Below are 11,605 nucleotides of genomic sequence, written 5' to 3'. Positions count from 1 at the left end.
ACAGCGAATTGCGAAAATGGGCACAAATTCCTTCTGTCCTAGGAAGCAGCCTTAGTCTATTTTCTGCAGCTATAACTGAATACCACAAACTGGGTAACTTGTGAAGAGTGAAGATTTATTCAGTTTATGGTTCTGGAGGCTGAGAGGTCCAAGGTCAGGGCCACATCTGATAAGGTTCTTCTTGCTCTACAGAGTTCCTCTGTGGGACAGGATATCACATGAAAAGGGCACAAACAAGAGACTGCATTAAACTGGCTTTTGTAACAGACCCATTCTGGAGATAATTCATTAATAGTTGATCCATGAATGGATTAATCCATTAGCAAGGGCAGAGCACTATATGGCCTAATTACCTTTTAAAGTCCCTCCTGGTCCCACTTCACAGTGGGGATTAAATTTCAACCTGAGTTTTTGTGTTTGGTTTGGAGGTTTCTTTCTTTCTTTCTTTCTTTCTTTCTTTCTTTCTTTCTTTCTTTCTTTCTTTCTTTCTTTCTTTCTTTTGTTCTTTCTTTCTTTCTTTCTTTAATAATTATTTTATTTATTTTTAAACTTGATTTTTTGCGGTGCTGGGGATTGAACCCAGGGCCTGTGCTTTCAAGGCACATACTCTACCAACTGAACTACATCCCCAGTCTAGAGGTTTCTTGCTCATTGTTTTGGAGAGGGAGTCTCTCTATGATGCCCAGGGTGACCTTGAACTCTCAGTCCTCCTGCTCAGCTTCTTGAGGAGCTTGAAAAACAGGCAAGCACCACCATACAACCCTTAAGGTGAGTTTTGAGGGGGTCATTAAACCAATGTGAAAGCATTTCCCTTTTCAATATACCTTTGCCTCTCCTCCAAAAATGAAGTATAGGCTAATTCTCCAACCCTTGATTCTGGACTGGCCTTGTGGCCTTCTGACTAAAATGTGGCAGAAGTGACATAATTTGACTTCCAAGTCTAGGAGACCAGCAAGTCCTTGCAAGTTCAGTTTTTTCAACTTGAAACACTTCCCTAAGAACACAATAGAAAAGGCAGCTGGGCTAGCCTCCTGGAGAACAAGAAGAGACCCGAGGCACCATGGCCAACTGCCACCAGATACTGCCAGATATGAATGAGGCCATCTGGGACTCTCTAGTCCAGCCATCCCTTCTTTGGTTGTAGCTACATGAATAAGACCAGGCAGGCCTTACTGGCAGGAAACATCCAGCCAACACAGAAATAAAAAGTAGTAACTCTTGTTTTCAGGGATTTCTCAGCCCAATTCCCTCTAGCATGCAACACAACTTCCTGAAATGCCAGGATAATGGGGTTGGAATTTTTCCAGTTATTAATTGGAAGCTATCTAAAGTATTTGAGCTGGGGAATGGAAGGAAAACTATTTTAAACAATTAAGTTAGCATTCTAAACTTGTAGAGAAGAAAGTTGCAGTGCTTAATGATTGTAATATTCCAGGCTCTAGTTAGTGAATACTAGAAGAGTAGTGTGGCCCGAGAATGTTGGTGGCCTGCCTAATATTCATTCTTTCCTTTGTTCATAGTAATAAAAACCCACACATTTTCTGACCACATGGCCATCCAGAATGAAAGCTAGATTTACAGACCTACTTTGTAGATAGTTATGACCACAAGACAAAGTTCAGGGCTTAAAATTACAGAAGTGTTACACAGGGGCTGTCTTTGCCCCTCCTTCCCTTGTTCTTTCAGGCTACTTCTAGCCTGGAGTGAGGACATTGGGCCGTATACTCAACCACCACCTGGGATCATGAGAAGAAGGACGGTGCATTAGAGACAGCAGACCTGGAAGATGCCTGCATCCCCAGGGACCCCATGCGACCACCATACCAATCCTCTGAACTTTGCATCATTTTTATGTCAGAAAAGGTAAACTATTATCTTGATAAATATCATTATTTTGAAATTTTGTCACATTTAACTCTGCTGATACTTGATAATTGATGTAAGGAAAATACAGGAAAGCCTGCATCGAAGATTTGGTGTAGGCTCAGATATAAGAGATGGAGATTATATAAAAAATTAAAAAAAGGTTTGAACCTGGATGATTAAAGTCATTATGTCATTTTTTTCTTCTATGTATATAGTTCCCAACCCCAACAAACACCTCAGGGAATTTGGAATCTTGGGAATTTTTTCAGTCAATCTTCTAATTCCATAGTCCCAACACTCCAAGTACCAAGTCAGAACAGTGGCCCTTTCCCAAATGCAGCACAGAAAAGGTTCTCTGGAGGCTTCTGTAGGTTATCCAATGTCAACATTTCAATCCTTCTCTTACTTCTCTTATCCCAAAAACACTATAAAGCTGTATCATTTTATTAGGAAAAATCCATCACTCCTGATAGAAAGAAATGGTGCCCAGGATGCCTGGTGTACATTCATCATGCAAAGAAACAAGAACCTCTAACTTCATGAAGCTTCCTTCCAGGAAGGGAGAGGCCAAGAAAGAACAATAAGGACAATCAGGAAAGTAAATGATATGGCAGGTCCAACAGTATTACAGCTTCCATAAAAAAAGGCAAAGAGGGTTCACTATGAAGACCAGAGTGTCCTGAGCAGGGTGAGAAGGTGCCAAGCCCATTTAGCAAGATCCACACTTCTCTAGAAGGAAGATTCCCTGGAGTTCACAAATTTTCAGGGAAAAGAAACTTGTAAACACCCACAAAAGATATTAGTTCATTTCAGATTCATTTGCAAGAATTATAGTACTTTCAATTCTTTTGGGTCAATGAGATATTCTGTGGGGTTGATCAAAATGTGAATGGGACCCACTACTTCTCAGTTTAGAAAAATAAAATACTCAATAAATTAACATAACCAATGACACCATTTGATAATTAAAGAAATAATGATGATAATAATATTAATATAGCTCAACTTTATTGACCTTTTAATACATACCAAGCACTATGAAACTGCTTAACAGATGATTTCTTAGAGGAGATGCTCTTGCAATAGAGACTTTCCGATGAAGCACTTTTTATAAGAACAGAATCAGAAACGTGTTTCGGGGCGGGCCAAGATGGCGGACTAGAGGGCGGCTGCATTTCACGCTGCTCCAGGACACAAGATTCAAAAGAGGAGATAGTGAGAGACTTGGGACCAACTCAAAGCTGCCGGGTGAGTCTCTCCTGTTGGGGAGGCATCCCGGATGGGGCGGTAGCCCCGGAACGCAGGGAATTTGTGAAGTGGAGTTGCTCGGCGAGATGCCCCTCCCCCGCTGGAGCAGTAAACACGGACAACTGGGATCATCGTAGAGGAGGCGGCTCAGCATAGCGCTTGGACTCGAGCAGCCGCTGGGGCTCCGGGCGGCTGCCTGGGGAGGAGCTGCGTGGCGAGCTGTTTGGACCCAGAACAACCGCTTCTGAACACCGAGGGGTTGCCCGGAGGAGGAGGAGAGGCCCGGCGGGACGCTTGGTCTAGGAGTGACTGCATCAGAGCCACGGGCGGTTGCCAGAGGAGGAGCTGCGTGGTGAGCTGTTTGAACTCAGAGTGGGCGCTCCTGAGCGCCGGGGGACTGCCCGGAGGAAGAGGAGGAACGCGGCGGGACGCTTGGTCTGGGAGTGACTGCATCAGAACCGCAGGCGGTTGCCAGAGGAGGAGCTGCGTGGTGAACTGTTTGAACTCAGAGCGAGTGCTCCTGAGTGCTGGGAGGTTGCCCGGAGGAGGAGGAGGAGCGCGGCATGTTGCTTGACCTGGGAGTGACTGCATCAGAGCCGCAGGCGGTTGCCGGAGGAGGAGCTGCATGACGAGCTGTTTGAACTCGGAGCAGCTGCTCCAGAACACTGGTGGCCTGCCTGGAGGAGGAGAGCAGTGGGATGCCTAGTCTGGGAGTGACTGCATCAGAACCACAGGCGGTTGCCAGAGGAGGAGGCGAGTGGTGAGCTGATTGGACTAAAAGCGACCGCTCCTGAACACCGGTGGCCTGCCTGGAGGAGGAGCGTGGTGAGTCACCTGGTCTCGGAGCCACCGCTCCTGAACACCTGGGGGGCTACCCCAAGGAGGAGGAGGAGGAACAGGGCGGGTCACTTGGACTTGGAGTGACTGCCTAGGGCTACGGGTGGTTGGCGGGAGGAGGAGACCCGAAGTGAGTTGTTTGGATTCCTAGTGACTGCGTCGGAAACCGGGCGGCTGTCCGGAGGAGGAGGGGTGTGGCGGGTCTCTGTGTCTCGGAGCTATTGTACGGGGCTCCAGGTGGTGGCTCAGGGGAGGGGTTACATAGTCAGGCGATTGGTGCAGAGCAGGGTCCCAGGAGCTAGGTGGCTTCTTGCTGGAAGAGCCGCACAGAGACACGCCTAGGGGCGGAGCGAAGTTTCCAGGGCGGCAGGCAGATTCTCTGGGAGAGGCAGCCTAAGGAGACTCGCCTGCGAAGGGTGAGGCTCCCAGGCCCAGGACGTAGGTCCGGGCCCCTGGGATCGTTGCAGAGGAAGACAGCCCAGCCCAGGCGGTAGCTGTAGATTGAGGGGAACCTCTAGGAGGGCAACTGACCAGCGAGACGTCCCCACCGAGTGACTCTTCCCGGCCAGGGGAGGTTTTCCCACAGGGACGGTAAAGTCAGAGACATAGGCACAAACAGGCCTTGCCTCAGCCCACAGTCTACTTCCCCATTGGATGACCATTGGTCAACAAGTGGAGGCACCTCTGCCCACTAGCAGGGAATATACGCCACCTGAGGGTTACCACACCTCTTCGTGGAGCTCCGCATTATCAACCTCCTCCAAGACTTCAGGCTACTGAAGGATAAGAGGGGATATACTAGCAATCTTCAGGGACATTATAAGTTGATAGAGGAAATCTGCAATATCTTAATGACCCACTGATTCCTGAACAATATGAGAAAACAAGGGAAGAAAATGCCCCAAACAAATCTAGATGTTACATCAATAAAATCCAATGACAGCATGGCAGAAGAAATGACAGAAAGGGAGTTCAGAATGTACATAATTAAAATGATTAGGGAAGCAAACGATGAGATGAAAGAGCAAATGCAGGCATTGAACGATTGCACCAATCGACAGTTAACAGAGCAAATTCAGGAAGCAAAAGATCATTTCAATAAAGAGTTAGAGATATTGAAAAAAAAAACCAAACAGAAATCCTTGAAATGAAGGAAACAATAAGCCAAATTAAGAACTCCATAGAAAGCATAACCAATAGGATAGAACAGCTGGAAGACAGAACTTCAGATATTGAAGATAAAATATTTAACCTCGAAAACAAAGTTGAACAAACAGAGAAGATGGTGAGAAATCATGAACAGAATCTGCAAGAACTATGGGATATCATGAAAAGGCCAAATTTGAGAATTATTGGGATTGAGGAAGGCTTAGAGAAACAAACCAAAGGAATGAACAATCTATTTGAAGAAATAATATCAGAAAATTTCCCAAATCTGAAGAATGAAATGGAAAATCAAGTCCAAGAGGCTTATAGGACACCAAATACACAAAATTACAACAGACCCACACCAAGGCACATTATAATGAAAATACCTAACATACAAAATAAAGACAGAATTTTAAAGGCTGTGAGAGAAAAGAACCAAATTACATTCAGGGGGAAGCCAATACGGATATCAGCAGATTTTTCAATCCAGACCCTAAAAGCTAGAAGGGCCTGGAACAACATTTTTCAAGCTCTGAAAGAAAATGGATGCCAACCAAGAATCTTATACCCAGCAAAACTTACCTTCAAATTTGACGATGAAATAAGATCATTCCATGATAAACAAAAGCTAAAAGAATTTACAAAAAGAAAGCCAGCATTACAGAACATTCTCAGCAAAATATTTCATGAGGAAGAAATAAAAACAAAGAAGCAAATCAGCAAAGGGAGGAATTATCCTAAAGGAACTGTCAAATAAAGGAGGAACCAAGATGTGTCAAAAATTTTAAATATGAACCAAATGACTGGGAATACAAATCATATCTCAATAATAACCCTGAATGTTAATGGCCTGAATTCATCAATCAAAAGACATATACTGGCAGATTGGATTAAAAAGAAAGATCCAACAATATGTTGCCTGCAAGAGACTCACCTCATAGAAAGAGATACCCATAGACTAAAGGTGAAAGGATGGGGAAAAACATACCACGCACATGGGCTCAGCAAAAAAGCTGGAGTATCCATCCTCATTTCAGATAATGTGGACTTCAAGCCAATGTTAGTTAGAAGGGATAAAGAAGGACATTTCATACTGCTTAAGGGAAGCATAAATCAGCAAGATATAACAATCATAAACATCTATGCCCCAAACAGTGGCTCATCCATGTATGTTAAACAAATCCTTCTCAATTTTAGAAACCAAATAGACCATAACACAATAATACTAGGTGATTTTAACACGCCTCTTTCACCACTGGACAGATCTTCCAAACAAAAATTGAACAAAGAAACCATAGATCTCAATAACACAATCAATAATTTAGACTTAACAGACATTTATAGAATATACCATCCAACCAAGAGCGAATACACTTTCTTCTCAGCAGCACATGGATCCTTCTCTAAAATAGACCATATATTATGCCACAAAGCTAATGTCAGCAAATACAAGAAGATAGAGACACTACCTTGTATTCTATCAGATCATAATGGATTGAAGTTACAAATTAATGAAAGAGTAAAAAACAGAAACTACTCCAACACCTGGAGATTAAACAATATGCTACTATATGATGAATGGATAACAGAAGATATTAGGAAGGAAATTAAGAAATTCTTAGAGGTAAATGAGAACAAAGAAACATCATATCAAAATCTCTTGGACACTATGAAAGCGGTACTTAGAGGAAGATTTATTTCATGGAGCGCACTTAATAAAAGAAGTAAAACTCAAAAAATAAATGACCTAACACTACAGCTCAAAGCCCTAGAAAAAGAAGAACAGACCAACACCAAAAGTAGTAGAAGACAGGAAATAGTTAAACTGAGAGCTGAAATCAACGAAATTGAAACGAAAGAAACAATACAAAAAATTGACAAAATAAATAGTTGGTTCTTCGAAAAAATAAACAAAATTGATAAACCTTTAGCCACACTAACAAAGAGAAGACGAGAGAAAACCCAAATCACTAAAATTCGGAATGAACAAGGAAATATCACAACAGACACGACCGAAATACAAAACATAATTAGAAGCTATTTTGAAAATCTATACTCCAACAAAATAGAAAATTTCGAAGACATCAACAGGTTTCTAGAGACATATGAATTGCCTAAACTGAACGAGGAGGACATACACAATTTAAATAGACCAATTTCAAGTAATGAAATAGAAGAAGTCATCAAAAGCCTTCCAACAAAGAAAAGTCCAGGACCAGATGGGTTCTCAGCCGAGTTCTACAAAACTTTTAAAGAAGAACTCATTCCAATACTTCTCAAAGTATTCCAGAAAATAGAAGAGGAGGGAACTCTCCCAAACTCATTCTATGAAGCCAATATTACCCTGATTCCTAAACCAGACAGAGACACATCGAGGAAAGAAAATTTCAGACCAATATCCTTAATGAACATCGACGCAAAAATTCTAAACAAAATTTTAGCAAATCGCATACAAAAACATATTAAAAAGATAGTGCACCATGATCAAGTGGGTTTCATCCCAGGGATGCAAGGTTGGTTCAACATCAGAAAATCAATAAATGTCATTCACCATATCAATAGACTTAAAGTCAAGAATCACATGATTATTTCGATAGATGCAGAAAAAGCATTTGATAAAATACAGCACCCCTTCATGCTCAAAACACTAGAAAAAATAGGGATAGTGGGAACATTCCTTAACATTGTAAAGGCCATCTACGCTAAACCCATTGCTAATATCATTCTAAATGGTGAAAAACTGAAAGCATTCCCTCTAAAAACTGGAACAAGGCAGGGATGCCCTCTTTCACCACTTCTATTCAATATCGTCCTTGAAACTCTAGCCAGAGCAATTAGACAGACCAAAGAAATTAAAGGGATACGAATAGGAAAAGAAGAACTCAAACTATCCCTATTTGCTGATGATATGATGGTATACTTAGAGGAACCAGGAAATTCCACCAGAAAACTTTTAGATCTCATAAGTGAATTCAGTAAAGTAGTGGGATATAAGATCAATGCACATAAATCTAAGGCATTTTTATATATAAGCGATGAATCTTCAGAAAGAGAAATTAGGAAAACTACCCCATTCACAATAGCTTCGAAAAAAATAAAGTATTTGGGAATCAATCTCACAAAAGAGGTGAAAGACCTCTACAATGAGAACTACAGAACACTAAAGAAAGAAATTCAAGAAAACCTTAGAAGATGGAAAGATCTCCCATGTTCTTGGATAGGCAGAATTAATATTGTCAAAATGGCCATACTACCAAAAGTGCTATACAGATTCAATGCAATTCCAATGAAAATCCCAATGATGTACCTTACAGAAATAGAGCAAGCAATTATGAAATTCATCTGGAAGAATAAAAAACCCAGAATAGCTAAAGCAATCCTTGGCAGAAAGAGTGAAGCAGGGGGTATCGCAATACCAGATCTTCAACTCTACTACAAAGCAATAGTAACAAAAACGTCATGGTATTGGTACCAAAATAGACAGGTAGATCAATGGTACAGAATAGAGGACATGGACACAAACCCAAATAAATACAATTTTCTCATACTAGACAAAGGTTCCAAAAATATGCAATGGAGAAAAGATAGCCTCTTCAACAAATGGTGCTGGGAGAATTGGAAATCCATATGCAACAGAATGAAACTAAACCCATATCTCTCACCATGCACGAAACTAAACTCAAAATGGATTAAGGATCTCGGAATCAGACCAGAGACCTTGCATCTTATAGAAGAAAAAGTAGGTCCAGAGCTTCAACATGTCGGCTTAGGACCAGACTTCCTCAACAGGACTCCCATAGCACAAGAAATAAAAGCAAGAATTAATAACTGGGATAGATTCAAACTAAAAAGCTTTCTCTCAGCAAAGGAAACTATCAGCAATGCAAAGAAAGAGCCTACAGAGTGGGAGAAAATCTTTGCCAATCATACTTCAGATAGAGCGCTAATCTCCAGAATCTATAAAGAACTCAAAAAACTCTACACCAAGAATGTAAATAATCCAATCGACAAATGGGCTAAGGAAATGAATAGACACTTCACAGAAGAAGATACACAAGCAATCAACAAACATATGGGAAAATGTTCATCATCTCTAGTAATAAGAGAAATGCAAATCAAAACCACCCTAAGATTCCATCTCACCCCAATTAGAATGGCAATTATCAAGAATACAAGCAACAACAGGTGTTGGCGAGGATGTGGGGAGAAAGGTACACTCTTACATTGCTGGTGGGGCTGCAAATTAGTGCAGCCACTCTGGAAAGCAGTGTGGAGATTCCTTAGAAAACTTGGAATGGAAACACCATTTGACCCAGCTATCCCACTCCTTGGCCTATACCCAAAGGACTTAAAATCAGCATATTACAGAGATACAGCCACATCAATGTTCATAGCTGCTCAGTTCACAATAGCCAGATTGTGGAACCAACCTAGATGTCCTTCAATTGATGAATGGATAAAGAAAATGTGGTATATATATACCATGGAATATTACTCAGCTATAAAGAACGATAAAATTATGGCATTTGCAGGCAAATGGATGAAACTGGAGAATATCATGCTAAGTGAGATAAGCCAATCTCAAAAAACCAAAGGAAGAATGATATCGCTAATAAGTGGATGATGACACATAATGGGGGGTGGGAAGGGTTAGTGTTGGGGTTGGAGTTGGGTTTAGGGAGGGGGGCAGGAATGGAGGAAGGAAGGACTGTATAGATGGAGGGGAAGGGTTGGAGGGGAGGGGGGGAAGGGAAAAAATGGCAGAATGAATCAAACAACATTACCCTATGTAAATTTATGATTACACAAATGGTATGCCTTTACGCCATGTACAGACAGAGAAAAAACATGTATCCCATTTGTTTACAATAAAAAAAAAAAAAAGAAACGTGTTTCTACAGGTCACAAAATATGTACGTGACTTTGTGTGTGTGTGCCAGTCTTGTAAATATTGGGATACTCTACATGGCTGAGGCACCTAAAAATTTTCCTAAATATTTAGATATCAACTGGTTTAAGATGATATTAGCTGAAACCTTTTGAATATGCTATTGGGTTGGAGGATAGTTTGTGCTATTAATTTGTTGGCTGCTGCTTAAATGAAAAGAATTACCATGCACTGTAATGTTCATCCTAATCAAGTGATGCTTGAAGATTGAATTTCAGACTGTAAATATGGTACACACATTTGTCTCTGAATGAGACTTTGCATCCCAGCTGTTGAAACATTTGGGAAGGTGAAAGTTTTGTGGACTAATAGATTCCTGTGGCAGGGCATAAACTTAATGCAGCAGAGATGTTTTCACCGAACAGACAAATCATCTCATCCTTCATACATACACACTCATTATGAGTACACTTCAGCAAAATTTATTCTTCCAAGAAGGGTCTGCAAAAGTGGGTAAGATGTACCTGATGAGGAAGAGTAGTTTCTCTTTCTAAAACACAGGAAATTTGGGGAAGTATAAGTTTGGACAAGTCTCAAGACACTGGCTGAGGGTACGTCAATTTTTTAAGCAATTATTTAAATGTCATGAAACATGTTTTTATTTATGGCAAGAGTAAACAAGACCAGAAAAAAAAATGAGGTCATTAATAAAGTGATTATTTATTTGCTTAAAAATTATAATGGTGTAGCCTAGCCCCAAAACTTTATGGCATAGATCTAAATCAATTCAAAATTTTAAATAACTTGTTAAAAAGTCAAATAACTAGTAACTGCTAGAATTAAGATTTGAGCTGACATTTGATTCCAAAAGCAGTTTGACCAGTGTCCTTCATACACATACACACACACACACACACACACACACACACACACACATTCACACACACTTCTACTTTATGGAGTTGGTTGAGCAATTTATCCCTTGTTTTTTTTTTTAGTGTCTACGACTCTCAATGGATAATTTTTGGGTTATTATTTGGATAGGAAGCCTCTATGCTATCTTCTTTTCATAATAGGATTCATATTATTATTTTAGGAAAAAAAATTCTCCCAAATATTAGTCCATTGACGCCAGAATGACATCTATTCCAACATTAGGAATAGGTTGGCTTTAGTCTTGGCCAGAGAATTTCATTCCCCTGGTCACAGTATTGGATTGTGTAGACCTGAGAATTAACCTAAGTCAGACCCAATGAGACACTCTGGTGGGCTAGTAAGAGAAAACAGATTCTCTTTGCACCCAGACATTAAATTGGAAGGGAGTAATGCCACCATCATGCTACCATATGGAGTCTGAGAATGAAGTCAGACTTAGAAAAAGCAGAGCTAGATCCAAGACAGGGGACTTCTCAGTCCCTAACTTCAGTCATGTCCAAAGCCAACCCTACTTCTACCCGATAGGTTTACATGAACTCATAAACCACCTTTTATGTAATACACACAAACACACACACACACACACACACAAAACTCCAAACCCAGGGTCCACGATGAAGGAATTCAGAGGGGAGGCGAGCCTTTCCTGTTTCTCTCTTCTATCTCCAAACTGTACATAGA

General features: G+C 40.9%; 1 non-coding gene across 1 annotated transcript; it reads right to left on the bottom strand.

Annotated features, from left to right (window-relative positions):
* Window positions 1-558: 558 nt before the first annotated feature.
* Window positions 559-631, bottom strand: Trnas-uga (transfer RNA serine (anticodon UGA)). The gene has a single exon. It is a non-coding gene; the product is annotated as a tRNA-Ser (tRNA).
* Window positions 632-11,605: the final 10,974 nt, after the last annotated feature.

Source organism: Sciurus carolinensis, chromosome 14, assembly GCF_902686445.1.
Source record: "Sciurus carolinensis chromosome 14, mSciCar1.2, whole genome shotgun sequence".
In the NCBI taxonomy this organism is placed as follows: domain Eukaryota; kingdom Metazoa; phylum Chordata; class Mammalia; order Rodentia; family Sciuridae; genus Sciurus; species Sciurus carolinensis.
This window is presented reverse-complemented; position numbering and strand designations above follow the sequence as displayed.